This window comes from Saccostrea cucullata, unplaced genomic scaffold (genome assembly GCF_032062105.1).
Source record: "Saccostrea cucullata isolate Sc308-1 unplaced genomic scaffold, CSIRO_AGI_Scuc_v1 ctg1126, whole genome shotgun sequence".
Lineage (NCBI taxonomy): Eukaryota > Metazoa > Mollusca > Bivalvia > Ostreida > Ostreidae > Saccostrea > Saccostrea cuccullata.
In genome coordinates, this window is record NW_026923405.1 from 38,235 (window position 1) to 58,332 (window position 20,098).

The 20,098-nt window shown below is 31.8% G+C and overlaps 1 long non-coding RNA gene across 2 annotated transcripts in view; it reads right to left on the minus strand.

Annotated features, from left to right (window-relative positions):
• The window catches only part of LOC134263912 (uncharacterized), a 90,778-nt gene that overhangs the window by 11,683 nt on the left and 58,997 nt on the right, over positions 1-20,098 (minus strand). For both annotated transcript variants that reach the window (XR_009991372.1, XR_009991373.1), the window contains 2 exons: positions 16,974-17,045; positions 2,193-2,264 (listed from right to left, as the gene is read on the minus strand). This is a non-coding gene — a long non-coding RNA (uncharacterized LOC134263912). The remainder of the gene's footprint in view (positions 1-2,192; positions 2,265-16,973; positions 17,046-20,098) is intronic.

The window sequence follows — 20,098 nt, forward strand, 5'->3', positions numbered from 1 at the left end:
TCGATATTGGGGTGTTAGTAATCTTTAATGCATAGAATGATTAATGTTGTGTTCTTGCCAAAATATCGCTAAAAACAAATATTTGAGGCACATATTGAAAATATTACATTATTATTATATGACAATCAGGAATCCACTTGTATATACAGCAATAAACAATCCAAATGCATTAAATAAATTACTTAATTTCTTTAATAATGATTAAGAGGTCTATCGGTATGGAGTTAAAGAAAGTCAATTTGCACCTCGATGCAGTGCCCACTTTTCATTTCTCTGGAACACTGAATCCTTTTATGAAAGTAGAGATCTTCCTCAGACTTATGTGCACCAACAACATTGCGTCCTTCGCAACAAAAGAAAATGCTATTTGCTTTTCTTAAAAGGAAAAGTTTTTGGATAAGTTTGAAAATCAAAATGCTTAAATAAATATAATTATTTGCAACAGCCTTGTTTACCACTTATCGTCAGCAACGGGTTTTTTTTTCTACTTTCGTTTTTAAAAAATGCACTTCCAATTTTGATATAATTATTTCTAATTTACTCAATAATTATTTATGTTTGATATCTTTTAAATGATAACACTGAATGTTGTTGCATGCACTGAATAAACAAAACAGCTATTCTAGAATTAACACAGATTTCGGCAATTACATTTTATTTTTAAAGCTACATGTACTAATCAAAGCATCTATTTTTTTCAAACAAGATTAAAAACAACTGGTTTAATTTTATTTCAATAAAAAAAATTGTCAATGAAAAGATCAAAACAAATTTTTGAGTCGGGCTAATTTCGTAGGTCGGTCGGCTAAAGACAAACGAACAATACTTTATTTTCGCCTTGCTAATTGTCTAAAGGCTGTGTATCTGTATATTTTCTGAAAACTTGTTTATCCTTTATCAAGTTATTTATGCTTAAAAATTTGATTTATAATAGTAGAATGTAAACTTGTACTAAAATATGTTCCCAAACTCCGTTTGGGGAACATAATTTGAAGACATCTAACTCCACAATCAATGGTAAACTTTATAGACTGATTCTGGTATTGTGTATCCATATGAAATGTAAAGATTGGAAAGATAATTCTGAATCATGATTTGTAGTAAGGTGCATGTAAGAAATATTGAACATTACTCTAAAGAATTGTAAATGTGTCCCCATCCTGCAATTTATATTCCTGTTTCAAACTGCCTCAAGTACAGGTTACGGACACTACAGGGTTTTTTTAGTGTCCGTAACCACATTGGTGATGATAACAGAGAAACAGCGCTGATGATCAGGAAAATTACAACACATCTCAGTATCTATATGAGATGCCTATCTAGGAAATTAGTTAAGATATCTATAGAGCCTTCCAATTTCACAGGATTAAAGTGGTTACGGACACTGCAGTTTTTTTGCAAAAACTTTTTCCCTGTAAGTAACAGAGCATTAATACTGTGATTTTAGACAGAAATCTGCGAAAATAAATGATATGGACATTATTTTTATGTGGCATAATGAGAGGGGTAAAATTATGTGAAAAATTTATAACAGTGCACCCCAATTACATTTTCTTTCATTTCTCCAAAAGTTGTTATTCAATCCTGGAAATTCCCCACATGACGTCTATAATTAGAAAAAAATGCCTAAATGAAAAAGTGAAAAGTTCAACACTACCCCGGGGATAATTAATTTCAGTTTGTAATAATAGTTATGTAAAAACATCTCTGTGCCGTGAAAAGTGCTGCTAGAATCCTACTGTCCTGCTGAAAATTCAAGCACCAAAATAATTTGTAAAAATAAATTCTAAAGTCTGATAATGATCATTGGCATGAAATTTATGAAATTTAATAATTATTTCAATTGAAAAATGCTGTAATTTCAAAGCGCAACCCCATAACCTGAAAAACGGTCATTTTGGGGTACTTTTTTGCAGTAACGTAAATTCTGTTAAGGCTAGACCAACAAAATTTTGCACACAAGTCCTTTATAAGTATGCCTATAAATGAATGTTGATAAATTACAAGTAAAGAAAATATCATTTTTAAAAATCATGTATAACAACGTGGTATTCTTAATGCGCCCTAATATTGTGTTTCACCCGTTCTTTTTTAAATGTAAGCAAACTTCTTGCCACTTTAAATTTGCGATTTTGCTAACAAAAAACATTTTCTTTTAATCTGACACAAGAAAAATTGAACAAAAACTTTACAGTGTCTGTAAATTTGGAAATTTATTAAAGGCATTGTCTGGAATGGTGGTTATCTAGTTGCTACCTAGGTTTCTGAAATGATATTTAACAACTCTGTCAAATTTACACTCTTTGTATTTGATAACACATTTATAAAAATAACTAGCTGTGATAAGCACTAAATGGAAATATATCATATCTTAGTTGAAACTATTTATTAATTCATTTATTGTATATTTATGTGCTTATGTTCACTTTCGTCATTTATCTGGTCAATAAATGACAAGTTCACATCTCTTCTCTATTGGTTCAAGGAACAGGAGCGTACAAGCTACGGAAAACCTTTTTTATTTTATAAGATTTATTATTATTGGTGGAAAAGTTGTGGATATAAAAATTTATCTCATACGAAAGACTCGCTTACTGTATAGGGGGAAAATAACTCGCGGTGTTAATATTCGCTATATTCACGGTGTTAACAGATCCGTGAATTCAAGAAACAGTGAATAAATTTTCAATAATCTCCATGTTTTATTTGGAAATTTGAGAATAGACTACGATAGATTTATAAAGGTGTACGTGCAGTCCATGGTCATTTCAGTAATTGCTAGTAGTACTGTCATTCAATTAATTCTAATTATCACGCTTTACTTGAATTCAAATCGGCAGATAATAATGTGTATTTGTTCAGAAGCTTTTTTAATAGCCAACGCTACATGTTTTATCAATCAAAACACGTGGGTCATGGGTTTTGATTACCCGTGCGTAACTAATGTTACCACGTGTATTTGTTACCTGCATTCTCATGCATATTAGTTCATGTAGTTTTTATCGACATTTTGGTTTAAAAAAATCATTCAAATAAATATCGAACTTACTGACGAAGGAAGTGTGGAAGGATATTATTTCGTACATTGTAGAACTACATGAAAAGTTTTATTTCCGTCCAGTGGTTTTTTCGCCGCGTTGTATCGAAGATCTCGGGTGCACATGCACTCATCGTAATAGGAACGTTTAGGGACTATTAATAACTGCACTTGTGTTAATTAATTATTTATAAAATCTAACAATTTTATAATAACTTAGCCTGTTGTTCGTGAAATAAAGACATAACGCTGATTAATGTCGTTTACTTGTAGCTATGGTATGGATTAAATGGAGACAAGGGAAGTAACTTTTATTACATACCAAATTCCGCGAATTCAAGAAACCGCGATCGTGTCAGATGAGAGAAAAACGTGAAAATTACAATCCGTGAAATTAATCCCCTATACAGTATTTAAAAGAAATGTTTTCGTTTATCAAGGTACCTGTATTGGTAACTTCAAGACGGATATTATCCCCCACCCTTACAATAAACCGTTTTTGGAGAAAGTAAAGCCTAGCAGTTATGTTGTTGTTATATGTTCTCCAACAATAATTTCTTACATTTGACTACGTATGCCTACCTAGTAATGCAGGTGCAGCTTACCATGGTTCAACAATTAATTTACAAGTAGCCTTGCCAGCACGTTTTGTACTGCCACCATACAAAGAGTTAATTTTCTCGATCCCATGATCCTTAAAACTTTCAGTCAGAAGTTCGTGTGATATCAAGCTCCAGCAATGGTCACATAATGTTTTCAATAACGCAGATAACATTTTTTTTTTAATTTTTAATACGATCTACTTTCTTTCAAGGCATGTCAACATCAACAGTGATACGTCATCAATTCGAATAAGAAATCATTCATGTAGTTTCACAGGAGAAGTCTAAAATGTCGTGTTAAAACGAAAGTCGTGTGAGATAAAATGAACATCTATAATTGTGTGATTTGATAATGGCTTTATCCGACGAGTTGAAATGGTGTATATTCTCTCGGAAAGCCTCGCGAATATATTCACCATTTCAACTCGTTGGAAAAATCACATCACACAATATAGAAATCCTTCATATATCTCTTTTTATCCTTCTTACTAAATGATAATTATAATGAATAAATGTAGAAATATTCATCGGTGTACGTTACATATAGTCAGTTGTAATGTTTGGCGTCAGCACACGAATTATTAGATAAGCACTTCTTATTACCTACATGTGAAAGGACAATATCCATATGATTTCAGGAACCTGTTTGACTTCTTGATTTTATCTTACAAAGTGCAATTCCTCTCAATAAGATCAGAAAATAAGAGTCGTCGGTTATCCCATCATTCTCAGAAAATAGGATTTGATTCTAAGTGATGTCATACACGATGTCATAGAAGGTGAAATTGATAAAATTCGCAGCACAGTTAAGGTTACAAAAGGGAGGCGGAGCCTAATTTGTACGGGAAATCTTGACTATGACATCATACACAATAAACGTCATACAAAATTTCTTTAAAACACCACAAAATGAGTTTATCTGCTAATTTAACCAGTAAGAAATCATCAAACTACATAAAAACTTACTACAGCGTGTTGTTTTATCCTTAGTTAAATCCCACATAACAAGTTATAAAAAAGTTACTGATCGCAATACACTTGTCAATATGACGTTATTTCTTACAAAGTGACGTAGTTTGTATGCAGTGAGAGACAGATCAAGTAATTTTCTCAACAAAATGTGTATTCTCTAATTAAATGAAATATTATTTACAGATATTCTATGGGGCAATAACTTGAATTTAATGTCTTCTTTACTATTTTATTAACATATTTTCTGTACATTATGTATTTAATTGACACTGCCGTATATTTTTATGCAAATACATTGGAGGGTAATGTGGGGGGGGGTCTTAATATATCGATCTAGTGCAAGGGCATACACTCTATGGATCAAAGTAAGTTTTTACATTTCAACTATAGAACTATTAAGGTATCTGAAAAGTGCTGCGATCCTGATGAAAAAAAAAATTAATTATATCAATATTTCATGCCGCTGACCAGCAAAAAATATAGCATTCGGTCATACAAGTATAATTTTAACAATGAAATTGCAGAATTTAGACAGGATCGCAGCCCTTTTTAGAAACTATAATGCCTGTTGAAAATATTTATATGCTAAACTTGGAAATTTAACTTGGTTGTGCCCTTGCACTAGTGACATTTATATGTAACATCAATACATCAAGTCAATGTGCTAAAATCGCGTGATTGCCGCATCACGTGACTAGTCTAAATATAAAATATAATCGTCCTCGATATGTAGTTATTAATCATAATTACAATTATCCGATATAAATACATGTAATGTACTAAAAATAATCGCCATCCCGATTACGAATACAGTTTTAAATACAAAATTTAGTCGATATTTCCATTGCGCACCTTACCTGTGCTGCATTACCAATCCCCTAATTGTTATTTTTCTTCAGTTGTAAAACACTTTTTCATTCCAAAAAAGGAAACATTCCTAGCTACAAAACATCTGTCTATATTTACAAAGTTTACAGATTTCATGCATCAGTATAAAGTACACTTTCAGTATATAAAATCTTATATAGAACAGCTTGTTCTTCATGTTTTGAAAGGAAAAATTAAATAAAAAAAATGTTATCTCATTAAAACTGAGGAAATGTTGTAAAAAACTTAATTTAACAACATTTCGTGGCCCCCATGTATGCTTTAAACAAAATTAATGCTGATTAAATCACAAGCATCATTAATTTTCTTGGTTGCAAACTATAACCTGTGAATTGTGTTTATATCATTTAATGTGATTTCAATATATGCTTATTACATGTAAGTATCACATTCTGATTAGCACGCATTTTCTGTCGATGTTTGAGAGCCATGTTCGGGTGTTGTTTTTTTTTAATGAGTTTAAAGGGGGAGGAAATAAGCACCTCCTTCAAATTTACCTGGTCTTAGAACCCCTGTCAATCATCTGAAATTAAGCCTGGGATTGGATACTTTGATTTGATTGACATTTAGTTTGCTGCTGTTGTGTATATCTTTGTACCTTGTCTGGAGATCGTACCGACCATCGAATTAACTTTCAGGCTTTTGATGCCTACCGCACTGTATGCCAACGTGACGAAGAAGCAATCAAATCGTTCTTTTCTTATTTTAATTCATAAGAATATGCCATAAATATAATCAATCTATCAAATAATTAAATAAATGACAAGAAAATCATGGCTATAGAATATATATTTTAAATTTATTTTTAAAAGGGAGGATTTCATATCACGATTACAATCGAAAAATTTTAATTTCCGTGTCAAAACATGAGTTAACGTATATTTATTCCTCCATTAATTAACAAAACAAACCGACCTGCGTTTGAAGCTAGTATCATGGAATTAAATAAAATTAATTTTTAAAACAAGTATGACAACATTGTAACATTGTTCATGAGTCAAGCGAATTTATATTTATAAGACAAACCTGTAATTGTCGCTTTTCTTCGAGACATGGTGACGTAGTTACGGTATAAGTTTTAGAAAAGAAATTACTCGGAATATAACATCTTGCTTTGTATTTAATGTTTGAAATTAATGATGAATCCCGAAAAAAAAAAAAACGATGCAGATGATTCTTTTCCCGTTTCATAGCTGTCGGGGAATCAACCGACCATGCGTTATGGAGAATTCAAGTAGGGTTTATCTTAAAAAGATATTTATTTAGACAATAATATTTCTACCTCAACATTTTATTCACAAAACATCGTTTCTAAGTTTTATTGTTATTTACCGAGAGACTGTTTTATGATTCACTTTCTTAATTCTTTCGTTTTGCGTAGACGACGTGTAATTTGAATTACTTCCCTTTTTGTCGCCAGATTACAACGACAGATTTTGGTGCTAAATGTATTTTCGTTATAACACTTCATTTAGAAGCACACTGTATATAAATATGTCAAATTATTCAAAATATCAATTATTTTAAAAGAAAGAAATTGAACAGGATTCTGTCTGCAACAAAAAATGCTTTAGTTCGCATTTCAATTCATGAGCTAAACATGAAAAAAAAACGGCCTCGGTTTACAAAGTCGTAGGAAATCGCATACAGGTAATACACTCAGGGGCTCAGGTAACATCCTGTGTATATAGGTAGTATACACAAGCCAGCGTCGTTCCCTCGGGGCTTCTCAGCCACTTCGATTAAGCTCCACCCCACTCCAAACTTACCTGAGGAAAACCGTACGGTTGAAAACCTCGGCCTTTAAGGTGAATTCTAGTTTTCAATTTACAATACATATGACTGATGAGTGAACAATTATTGACCAATGAATTTCACAATATTTATTTTATGTATGTTTTTAATTACTCGCGCAATATATGAAGTAAGAAACCTGCCAAAATAATTTCATTGTGTATATAACACATTATTTAGTACATGGTTTTCTTGTTTCTGTTCGTGACATGATGGTGTCAAAGTTCAGTTTAAAGGGGGTGGATGTGAAGTTTAAAGTATCATGGAAGTGATTTTTTTTTTTTTGGAAAATATAAGAAAAAAAATTGTAATATTGGTCAAGTGTTTTATAAGTCAACTGTGTTACGTGTCACTTTTCCTCAAGATAAGGTGACAAAGTTACGGCATATTAACCCCGTTTTACTTGGTAATAGCTAGCTGTCGGGAAATCAGCCCCAGTCCGAAGCCCTTGTCATTTTTACAGATCTTGCGTTTTGGAAAAATGAAGGAGGAATTACCTTCTCAAATATTTCTTTAGTTTATAATATTTCGATCAAATGAAGCTTCCAAACAGCGTGTCTAAGTTTTATTTTTTACTAAGAGACTTTAATATGACCCACTTTCTGCCTTTTCTTTTTTGCAAACACGTGCAATTTGAATTACTCCCCTTTGTGTCCCCAGCTTACATCGACAGATTTTGGTTTTATATTCGTTATAACATATTATATCAATTAATAAACAAACAGTATGATAGAAATTGTCAAATTATTTAAAAAATATATTCAAGTTACAAGAAAAAAAATGATGTAGGATTTTCTTCGCAGCAAAAATATTTTGCAAGATTTATTTCAAACTTTAACGGTCAACATTGTGATTGATTTACACATGAAAAACAATGACTTTGTTTTACTATATCGTAGGAAAACGTACACAGGTAATACATTCAGGTTACATCCTTTGTATATAGATAACTTTACACTAGGCAGCGTCGTTTCAGGGGAGCTGCTCATCCACTTTGATTAAGCTCCACCCGACACTAATCTTACTTACGGAAAACGGACCCGTTTGAAACCGCAGCCTTTAAGATTGATATGCTAAACCGGCGTTATAATTTTGGATATTTGAAATGTACATGTAAGAGCCTAAGAGGTAATCCAAGGTGTTAGAGACAGGCCAGGCTCGGGGAAGGTTTGCATATAAGCAGTTGGCGTTTAAAAAAAGAAACGTAATCCTGAATTATGCCGATATATTGCTAAATAATTCTTCAATGCTTTTAGTATATAAATACATTATGATCGTTGAATTATTTTTTAATCAATCAGAGTTAATTATTAAGTATTAAATAAACTGAGGTAATTAAAAAAATTTAAAGCACAATAAAAAGAGGGCAGCGTTTTGCCAAATTGTATATGCACTACTTCTATAACATATCATGGATTTGTTTTAATATATACGGCGGGAATGAGTGTAGCGCTAATTAATTAATAGGCCAACAACTTAAAACTCATGACCAGTGTTTTCAAACAATTTTGAATACGCCAATCTATGCACACGTACCGTGCCTCATTTCTTTATAATAAGACTGATTAAATAATAGAATTTCTGTCTACATAAAAACAAGAGGCAATGGATTTAATTAGTCAACTGATAATTATACAAAAATATAAACAATCCATAGATATAAAAGAAGATAAACTTATAGATGAAGCAATGTCGCCCAAAAGCAAGGCAAATATAATAATCAGAGTTCTACAAAATATTTAATTTTGGCACCTGATCCCACCTCTGATTTTTCGGGGGTCAGTGTTTGCATTGCTCTTATAGTTTGTATTGTTTAATGCACTTTGAGACTAAATACTGTTCGTTATCTCCATATCCTTCTTTTGCAGTTAGTTGCATTTCATGGAGTAGATCTACTTTCTCCTCAATTCTCACTATCGCCGTGCAAAGTAACAAAACAATAGTGCCTCGGCATACCAAATCCATTCTCGAAACTAAGGGCGGGTTTGACCGGTTGGCTAAAAATGCTTTCACCTTATACACAAATTGTCCAATCTCTGAAATTTCTGGGGTATGTGTTTTATACCCTGTCCCACAGTTGACTAAGTCGATGAAAACAGAAATAAATCAATTGTACTCCAGTCCGTAAAAGAGTTACCTGGTACTACTTATCGTTTCAAAAATATATTTATTGTAGAATTTGATGTGTTCATGGTGGATGGAGGCATTCTTTTAAACCCCTAAAATGTATTAATTTATTGCTTAAGAATTTAGATTGCTTATGTCTGAAAAAAGGTAATAAAAAACATTAATTTTGTAGCATTTACGCATCACAACAAGGTAAATTCTACGTGCATTAAGAAACACTTTTTTTTAATTTTTTAAAAATTATTTTGGCTCTTTTTTTTTTTGTTTTGTTTTGTTTTTGCTTCATCCCAAAAAGTGCTCTCACTGTATTAAAAAATAAATTTTGTTTTACAACATTTTAAATCATAAATCTATTAAGAGCTATAACATTGAAAAAAGTACTAGTATCATACGCTTCAAATCTAATTTGTTTTAAAAGAATTTGGATAAATGCTTATTCCTTTGCATGCACCTTCGTTCTTTCATGGTGCAGCGTCCCGAAATCTTTATTGTAATGGACCTTTGGGAAAACATTAATGTTTACAATAATTGTCTCACTTTGTTATTTAAATCTCTATCAATGTACTAACGTAATTGATAATTGATGAGAAAACATAAGATAAAGGGAAAAACATAACTAAGAATACAATATTCGTGAGAAGTAGGAATCAAGGCAGAAAAAAAATATTCCGGACGAGAAAGGCGAGAGGAAGATAGGAGTGAAGGTTGTGTCTTGTTCGCTTCCTAGATGACGTTTTAACATGCTTTAAAATGACTTCTCGTCTTCTGCTACAGTGGCTGCAATGTTTTTGTTGACAAACCAATCGTGTAGTATCGTTTGTGTATCGCGCGTGATCGTTCGTGTAACGTGAGAGATCGTGCGTGTATCAGACTCAATCGTTTGCAGTTTTAATCGTGCGTGATCGTGTGTTCATAAACGTGTAAATTTCGTTTTGTAAGATTTTATTGGAATGTTTTTGTTTAATATGCATTTCCCTTGTTTGTTTGTTTTTTAAATCAGAATAAAATAAATAAAACGCGAATTACATAATTAAAAGCGGAACGAACAAATTTGCGCTGTTAATAATTCATATAGTAACAATATTATGTTCTTATCAATGTGAATAGTGTAACTTTTTGTGATAATATGTACTTACATACTTGATTTACAATGTGTTAATTACTCATAATAAATTAAGGTCAGGATATTTTTTGAATAGATACATCAAAATTGATATTTTTTTACAGATAAAGAAACAATTCTCAATACTTACATCAATATTTAGTCGGGGAATGTACTTTGCGCGACATGATTGTCATAGTTTCCTGTACCGGTGTTTATCTAAGGAGCTTACTGTCAATCACTTTCTGTAATTTCTTAATAAAAGTGATTTGTAAAATAACTGTTGAATTTTAGAGATTTACAAATGTAAACATTTATTTACGTAATATGTATAACATCTGATTAAATTCATTGTAAAACCTTTTTTTTCAATCTTATCCCCCTTACTCTGCATTAAGAAATCAAATTCAATCTAAATTCACGGTCCACCTAAATGTAAATCTTCTATAACTAGAAGGGAAAATTCAGTCTTTTTAAGTCGGAGATTTACGTAAATAATTCATTTTAATTTAAAATAAATGATGTCATACATAGATGTATATACTTCCAAAAACATTCAATTCATTTTTAGGTCACCTGAGTAACCTATTGCAATCTGTTTTTGTCCGTCGTCGTGCGTCGTTCGTCGTGTGTTAACATTTGAACATTTTCAGTTTCTTCTATGCAACCATTCAACCAATTTCAACCACATTTGGCACTTATGGGTGAAGGGGAACAAAAATTGTGAATTTCATGGTCTGTGCCTCCGTGGGGCCTGAGAGGCGGGGCCAAAACCACCAAAATTAATGCAATCTTTAAAAATCTTCTTTTTTACTCCTGGACATCAAGCAGTCAAATTGTTAGCCTTAATGTAATAACCATTGAGTCCTCTACCAAAATTGTGAAATTCATGGCCCCAGGGTAAGGGTTTCTAGTGCTAGGGCGGGGCTCTATTGATTATATAGTAAAAATACACTATTTCTTTAAAAATCTTCTTCTCTGCTCCTGTATATTAAATAAACTAACCAAGTACATATTTATGAAGAGGAAGAATGCCTTTTGCAAAATTGCGAATTTCATGGCCCCAGGGTCAGGGGTTCTTGTGTTTGGAGGGGGGGGGAGCTCTTTTCATTATTTAGAGAAAATGCATTATTTCTTTAAAATCTTCTTGTCTAGATCTGCTTCTGGATATTAAATAAACTAAACAAGTACATATTTATGATGAGAAAGAAAGCTTTTTGCAAAATTGTGAATTTCATGGTCCCAGGGTCAGGGGTGTTTATGTTAAGGGGGGGGGCTCTATTGATTATATTGAGAAATGCAGAATTTGTTTGAAAATCTTTATCTCTGCTCCTAGGAATTCAACGAATTAACAAAGTATATAAGTATGATGAACAAGAATGCTTCTTCCAAATTGTGAAGATTATGGCCCCAGGGTCAGGGGTTCTGGTGTTAGGGCGGGGCTCTATTGCTGGGTATAAAATAAATTAACTAAGTATATAGTTATGATGAGCAAGAATGCTTCTTCCAAAATTGTGAATTTTATGACCCCATGGTCAGGGGTTCTTGTGTTACAATAATTCTTTGAAAATCTTCCTCTCTGCTCTTGAGTATTAAATAAACTCTCTAATTATATAGTTATGATGAGCAAGAATGCCTCTTCCAAAATTGTGATTTTTTATGGCCCCAGGGTCAGGGGTTCCTGTGCTAGGGCGGGGCTCTATTGATAATATAGTTAAAATGGATTATTTTTATAAAAATCTTCTTCTCTGTTTTGGGGTATTAAATAAACTAAGTTAGTAAATAGTTATGATGTAGAAGAATACCTTTGTGAATTTTATGACCCCAGGGTCAGGGGCTCTATTCGTTATATAGAGAAAATGCAGAAATTGTTTGAAAATCTTCTTCTCTGCTTCTGGGAACTAAGCAGATGAACTACCAATATAGCTATAATGAGCAAGGGCCATTCTTCCTGAATTATAAATTTCAACACCCATTGGTCAGGGGTAACATAGAGGGGGGCTCTACTTATATACTGGAAATGAATTAATCGATTGAAATCTTCTTCTTTGTATTAATCAAATATTATTGATAAGCAAGGGTGCCTTTTCCAAAATTTTGAATTGTGTGGGCCAAGGATCAGGGGTTCATGTGTGGTAGTGGTACTATACTGATTATTTCTGAATATTACTGATAAGCATTTTTTTGGTCTATGGGTATTTAGTAACCAAACTAAACAAGCTGATTGTATACATGTAGTTATGATTAGCAATGGTGCCTCTTTCAAAATTGTGAATGCCATGACATCTAGTTTAAAATATCAATCATTATCAAAGTCAATCATTGTAAAGTTGTTGCATGCTGCTCAGGTGACCTATAAGGCTCATGGGCCTCTTGTTTAGTATTCTGTCAGTCAATGAAATAATAAAAAATAATTATTTAAAACTTCATATAGGTATTAAACCTTTTTTCGTTATGAAAATATTCATTCTTTAATATTTTGAACCATTTTGAGTGAAGAATCGTGCGTTTGCGTTAGCAATCGTTTAAGATCGTGTAACGTGTAGAATCGTGTGCGTGAGGAATCGTTCGTGTAATAGGTTTTATCGAGCGTTAATCGTGCGGAATCGTTCGCGTAACGTGATCGTGAGTGTAAGTTGTCAACAATAACGTTGCAGCAACTGTATATAGAATAAAACTGTTATGTAAAATTCAGCGCTTGTGCAAAAATCGGATTATACTGTACATAAACAAATTAACATGTAAATAAATGTATTACAATAAAAGATTTATCTACAAGTTCAATGGGTAGCACCTACATGTATCATCTGTTTCATAACAAAATTTTAATTGTTTATTTTATGCATGTGTTTTTTTCATGATTTTAAATAATTAGTTATTTGATACCAAAAGGATAGTTGTCTATCTATTTTATTTTCCTTTTTTAAATTAAAAAAAAAGAATACTTAAGTCTCTGTATTTGAATGATTTATATTTCTATTTCATTTTTCCTCTTCGAAAATTTATTCAAACTAAAAAATAAAAAAAAATAAGAGATGATAATCAAGTAATTATTTCAAGGGTTACCAACTGGATTATGATTTACTCTGAAACAAAAAATGACATGAATCTCCCCATACCAAACGGTAACTTCTGAAGTAAAGATAGTGATCATAGTTTCAAAAAAAGTATATATGTCGTACAAAATCCTCAACGTGTTTGTGTTTCCTCAGCATTATTGTCAATAGATCTATTGGGTCTAATGTGGTTTGAGGAATCGACAAGGGATGCTTACTTCCCCTTATCACATGATCCTACAATAACAAACTTTGGACGAGCCGTGTTTTATGCCCTGTATGCTCAAAGATTTCTATTGTTTGTGGGAATTAGATCTGAATATGTATGGCGGAAAAGACATTTATACAAAAGTAATGGTAATACAAATATCCATATGCACAGCTTACTACCTAGTACGTAAAATAAGTACAAATACAGGATGATAGACTGAGTAAAACTAAGAGTTAATGATAAGAAAGGTTTTGTAAACCTTAAAAGGCATTTACCAAATAGTCTCCTACAAAAATAAAAAAAGAAATCCATTGTCTTCAGTTGCTTTCCGAGCATTTATAATTCCAAAAAAAAAGAGATGAAACCTTCAAAAATGCAGAAAGGTCCAGACTTTTCGTATGGATAAATTTTGAATGCAATCAATTGTAGTCGGTTGTATACATGTTATAAATGATAACATGGATTACAAACGTCAGTAACTAAATTCATGACTGCAAAAGAAAAATATAATCAGCATAGCATTAATCATCACAATTAATATTTTTTTCATGGATTTCTTCTGTCCATAAATTGAGAGATATCCTAGCCATGAACATTACACCATACATGATAAAATGTTTTGCTTATCAACCTGAAAATGTAAAACATTTTTTACAAATTCATTTTCAATAAATAGAGCAGGATTATAAATGAAAATACACTATTTACAATTACCTGTTTTAGGAATATTTCATTTCTCATTTTTTTTTATTTAAAAAAAAAATCCATGACTTTAGATATTATAAAAAAAACTTGTTTTTGTGTATAGGATGGAGCAATGGTTATGTTTTTTTAGTTATACCATATGTGCTCGATTTGCCAGCACAGTGCACGATATACAATTTATTACCTCGAATCATTTCAATCAAAACATTTCTACTCAATCTCCGAATTTCTTTGATATTAAAAGAATAAAGTATATTAATGTGCATGTATGTACAGTGTTCTCCATGGGCCGTTTTACGTGGCGGTCCCGTCACACTTAAATCCCTTAGCGCCACAGTTACAAAATCAGCGCCATTCTTCTGCCTCCATTTTACATATTAGTGCCACAGTAAAACTTTTACCGTCAGTAAGTTTATTAAACAAATGAAAGTCAAAATTATGTATTGTTGTTCAGTTTCTGATGGTAAACCAATGATTTATTTCAATCCTGCTAATAAGGACCCAATTAGGTCCCAACTCATCAACGTGGCTCAGTGGTTTTCAAGAGTGCTTGCTCTAGAGTCGCGGAGTAAAGAGCTTATTGTAACGTAGTGGGTTCGAATCCCACTTTGGAGCAAGGAGACCGGTCCTTCGGATGAGACCATACAAACTGAGGTCCCGTGTCGCAGTAGGTGCTCTCCCGAAAAAGGATCCCTCACTGCTCAATAGCCGCAAGTGCCGATTATTATTAAGAATTTGTAGCCCTCCACTGGCAAGTGATGGCCTCTCCATGTAAATGAAAAATCCAATTGAAATCTTTTATATTTAATAGATGTTGTCATGAGACAGTAATGCTCACACTAATGTGTTTGCCTATAAAAACACACTCATTCAAGTTGGGTTTTCCAAGGGAAAAGTCAAAATAATTCTATATTCTAAACGGTACATATATATGCTAAAAATGTGAATAAAATCCTTAGCTGACTATGTGACCTATGAGCTTCTCATGTGTATTTTATATACTTAATTCATTAACGTTCTAAAATAACTGATTTTAATTGATGATGTAAATTAGATTTTAATAGTCTTTTTGCCCATATTAATTCCATAAATTTAGTTACTTTCTCAACAGCAAATAATACTATTTTACTACAAAGCGTTTTGGATGAATTTATCAAAAGTGCAAACTTTTTTTTTAGCATTTGGTCAGGTTAAAAAAGTGCATATCCAACCCAATCAATTTGTAAATGCTCAACCCCTTCACATTTTTGAATAGGCCTATATGGCAAAGTTATGTTAAAACATCTTTTGTTATGATAATTTAAAATTTGTTCTTCTCCTTTGTATGTTTACAAATTAACATCTTTTTGAAAATTCCTTCAACACATCGAGTTTTCGTTATCCATTATCATATTTTTAGATAGCACCACTCAGCACACCTCGGTCGATTCATTCTTCATCTGATGTAGCACATGCTGTATCATTGTGCCGTGTGTTTATAGAAGTTGAAATAATTCATTTTATGTTTTAGTTGGATTATATTTCATGGAATTGACAGGAACTATGACAGGTTATGTTAAAGTTCAAAAAGGGTCAAATATCATCGCATGCCACAATTGACGAATTTCACATTGTGAGTCGGCATTTGACTTTATGCATATGATAATTGTATTTTTGGAAAAGGTCATTGTATTGACCATAGGACTTACAAAATTATGATTTGAAACGAGACCGCTGATATTCTTGTTTCATCAACTTGTTTGTCAATAACTTATCTCGTCATAGAAATTGTACAACTGTACAGCATGCCCTGGAGTATTGAATCAACAGAGATATAAACCATGAATGCAGATGATGAGGGAATGTTCCTGCATAAGTTAGGTACGTTGAAGATTAAAAAGTTAAAGTGTCATCAGGTTTTTATCAAGTTTAATTTTTAGATATGAATATATTCCAAGTTGAAATTGTTCAAATAAAACATTTTTTAAACCCTATAGGTTTACACTTTTTTCAAAAGAACGAGTCCTAAATTCAAATATTAAAGCCAGAAAAACAAATTGAGCAGGAAAATAAGAAAAATACTTTTATTTTTGTTTGAGTTTGAATATGTTACTGAAGACTTACTACAGCTTTTCACCTGGCACTCCTCAAATATTAAAACACCCAAAAACCATTGTGCCTGATGTTTTATTTAAGTCTAAAGAAACGTTTAGTAGGAATTATTTTTTTCATCCTTTGCAGTAAACATTCAGGGCACTTCATCATTCATTCTTGAGAGTCAAATAACCAACTCAATACATGTACCTTCTGGTTTTGTTTATGTTCAGTATGTGCATCGTCATGCAGAGAAAACATGTAATGTCCTTTACTCTATCCACTGAATTTCTTCACGCTTTTTTAAAAATGTAAGCAAATTGCCTGCCACATTTAATTTGTGAATTTGCTAACAAATAACATTTTCTTTTAATCTGACACATGAAAAAAATGATCAAAAACTTACAGTCTCTTTAAATTTGGCAATCCATTAAAGGCATTGTCTCGAATGGTTGTTATCTGGTTGCTACCTAGGTATCTGAAGTAAAATTTACCACTTCTGTAAAATTTACACTCTTTGTATTTGTGTACACATTTATAAAATTATTATTGAATCGTACTTAAGCTTTTCAGTGTATAATGAATGGATTTGAACGATTTAAAACAATTTTAAACTAGTTAAAAATGCATTGCTAGATAACAATAAAATAGAATGGAACCATATTCACAAGACTGATAACATGTAAGGAGATAATCATTTTTCATGTTAAATTTAAGTTTTTAAAGAGTAATCTGCACTTGATATAAAGCAGAAAATTTTCGATTTCTAAAAATGTCTGCGGTAAATAATTTATTTTATTTTATATTTTAATAAAGAGGAAGTTTATTTGTTTGAAATTCAAATAACTTTTTGTAAATGTGCTGCCCATAGACTTCAGTGTTACATTCAAGATGCAATAAATTGGACAATAATCAAAATTTTGTAAATCCCTTTAATGGAGCATTTTTTTCTACTAACATATTCAAAATACTACCTTGATTAAACATATTGGATCAAATGGTGGTTATACATTAAACACCTTTAAAAAAATATTCATATACTCGGTAATCATTATATAAAAATAGCTAAGATAAGCACTAATTAAATCTCAATATATGATATCTAAGTTGAAACTATTCATAAGTTGCCCTTACCCCAGCTATAATTAACATGATTGAATGTTATTAGGTCTTTCCACCTTTCCGTGGAATGACCAACTGAAATTGTTCTGTTTATTATTATTTTTCGTTATCATTTTTCCGCCGAATGGTTTTTTGTTTCACAAGTTATCGAATAGATTTATTGTTCATAAGAATGTACTCCCTAAATCATTTTTTTCTTTTAACCCTGCGTATATGAACTTCGACTCCTTTCGCAGTTGTCGCCCCTTTCGCAAAAATGCTTGTTATCACTACTCCTCCAAAACCGTAAAACGTAGAGAAATGAAACCTTCACCAATGTCTTTGACTAATTGAGAAAACCTTAAATCCTTCTTTCAAAAGTATTCATTGACCCCTTCAATGAGCACTGCCCCTGAAAATTCTTGAATTTTACAAATAATTAAAAATTTTCAAAACGAGAAGTCGTAGAGACCTGGGACCAACTGCAAAAAATTCCTTTACCTTTGTCCTTACAATCAATGTAAGGGTCATGGTCAAGGTCATTCCAAAAATGAGAAATTAAGCTCTTTTTATATTTTTTTTTATCTTTTAACATATACAACCTGTCTTGGAATCACTAATATGTACTCTTAAAACTATTTCAAAGATTTCATTCTTGTCCCTTAAGATTGACCCTATTAAAAGTTATCGCCCCTTGTGTGAAAACGTTGTTATTGCTACTGTTCCAAAACCATAAACCGCAAAGACATGAAACCTTCACTAATGTCTTAGAGGTTTTTGGGATAACTTTATGTTCACAAGCGAAAGGATCTGGTGATTCCTTAAATTAGCTACTGCCCTTTAATGCTTTTGTGCTTACCAATAAACCCTATACCTTTTAATCTATAAGTCTATCTATAATCTATAAGAGACATGGGGTTAATTAAAATGTGACCCTTGATCCTCGACCTTGAATATAACTTGAAAGTTTAAGGTCACTTCCATATTTTTAAATTTTTCATTTTTTTTCTTTTTAGCCATTCCTGGTTTCTTTTTGATGAAATTTAATTTTAAAGAGATAAATATTAAATGTAATTGAAATTCTAAGAAGGTGGAAAAACCTCTTATTGTACTGTGAACAATAAGTCTTCTAGTTGTATATTTATGTGCTTGTGTTCACTATCGTCATTTATCTGGTCAATAAATGACATGTTCACTTAACTCAAGTTGTCATGTCTTCTCTAGTGGTTCAAGTAACAAGTACGTTCAAGCTACAGAAAGCCTTTTTCATTTTGTCAGATTTATTATTATTAGTGGAAAAGTTTTGTATATAAAATTTATCTCATATGAAAGACTCGTATATTTAAAAGCAGGGTTTTCGTGTATCAAAGTACCTATATTGGCTACTTCAAGACGGAGGTTACATCCCCTCCCTTTAAACCGTTTTCGGAGAAAGTAAAGCCTAACAGTTAAGTTCTTGTTATAAGATTCCTTTAACATCTTCAACAATGCTTTCTTACATTAGACTACGTATGACTACCTAGTAACTTACCATGGTTCAACAATGAATTACAAGCCTTGCCTAGCACGTTTTGTACTGCCACCATTCAAAGAGTTAATTTTCACGGTCCCATGATCCTTAAAACTTTCAGTCAGAAGTTCGTTTGATATAAAGCTCCAGCAATTGTCACATAATGTTTTCAATAACGTAAATGGCAAAATTTTTAACATGATCTACTTTCTTTTAGGAATGTCAACATCAACAGTGATACCTCATCAAGTTATACGTTATCATTTCGAGTTAGAAATCATTCATATAGTTTCACAGAGGATGTCTCAAAAGTCTTGTTGAAACGAAAGCCGTATGAGATAAACAGAACATCTTTATTTGTGTGATTTGATATTGGATTTATCCAACGAGTTGAAATGGTGTATATTCGCTCGGCAAGCCAGGCGAATATATTCACCATTTCAACTCATTGGATAAATCAAATCACACAATATAGAAATCATTTATATATCTTTTTCATCTTTCTTATAAAATGAATAATGATTCTAAATGATCATTATACATGTAATGAATAAAGGTAGAAACATTCATCGGAGTACGTTTTATGTAGTCAGTTTTTGTCGTCAGCACAAAAATTATTAGATAAGTACTTCTAATTACCTACATGTAAAAGTACAATATCCATGTGCTTTCAGGAACCTGTTTGATTTCTTGATAGGATTTTTCTTAAAAAGTGCAATTCCTCTCAATAAAATCAGAAAATAAAAATCTTCGGTTATCCCATCATTCTCATAAAACAGGATTTAATTCTATGTGATGTCATATACGATGTCAGAGAAAGTGAAATTGATAAAAATACGAATATTCTTTTTTTAAAATTTCCTCAGTTGTAAAGCACCTTTTCATTCCAAAAATAATAGAAAAGCATTCCTAGCTTCATT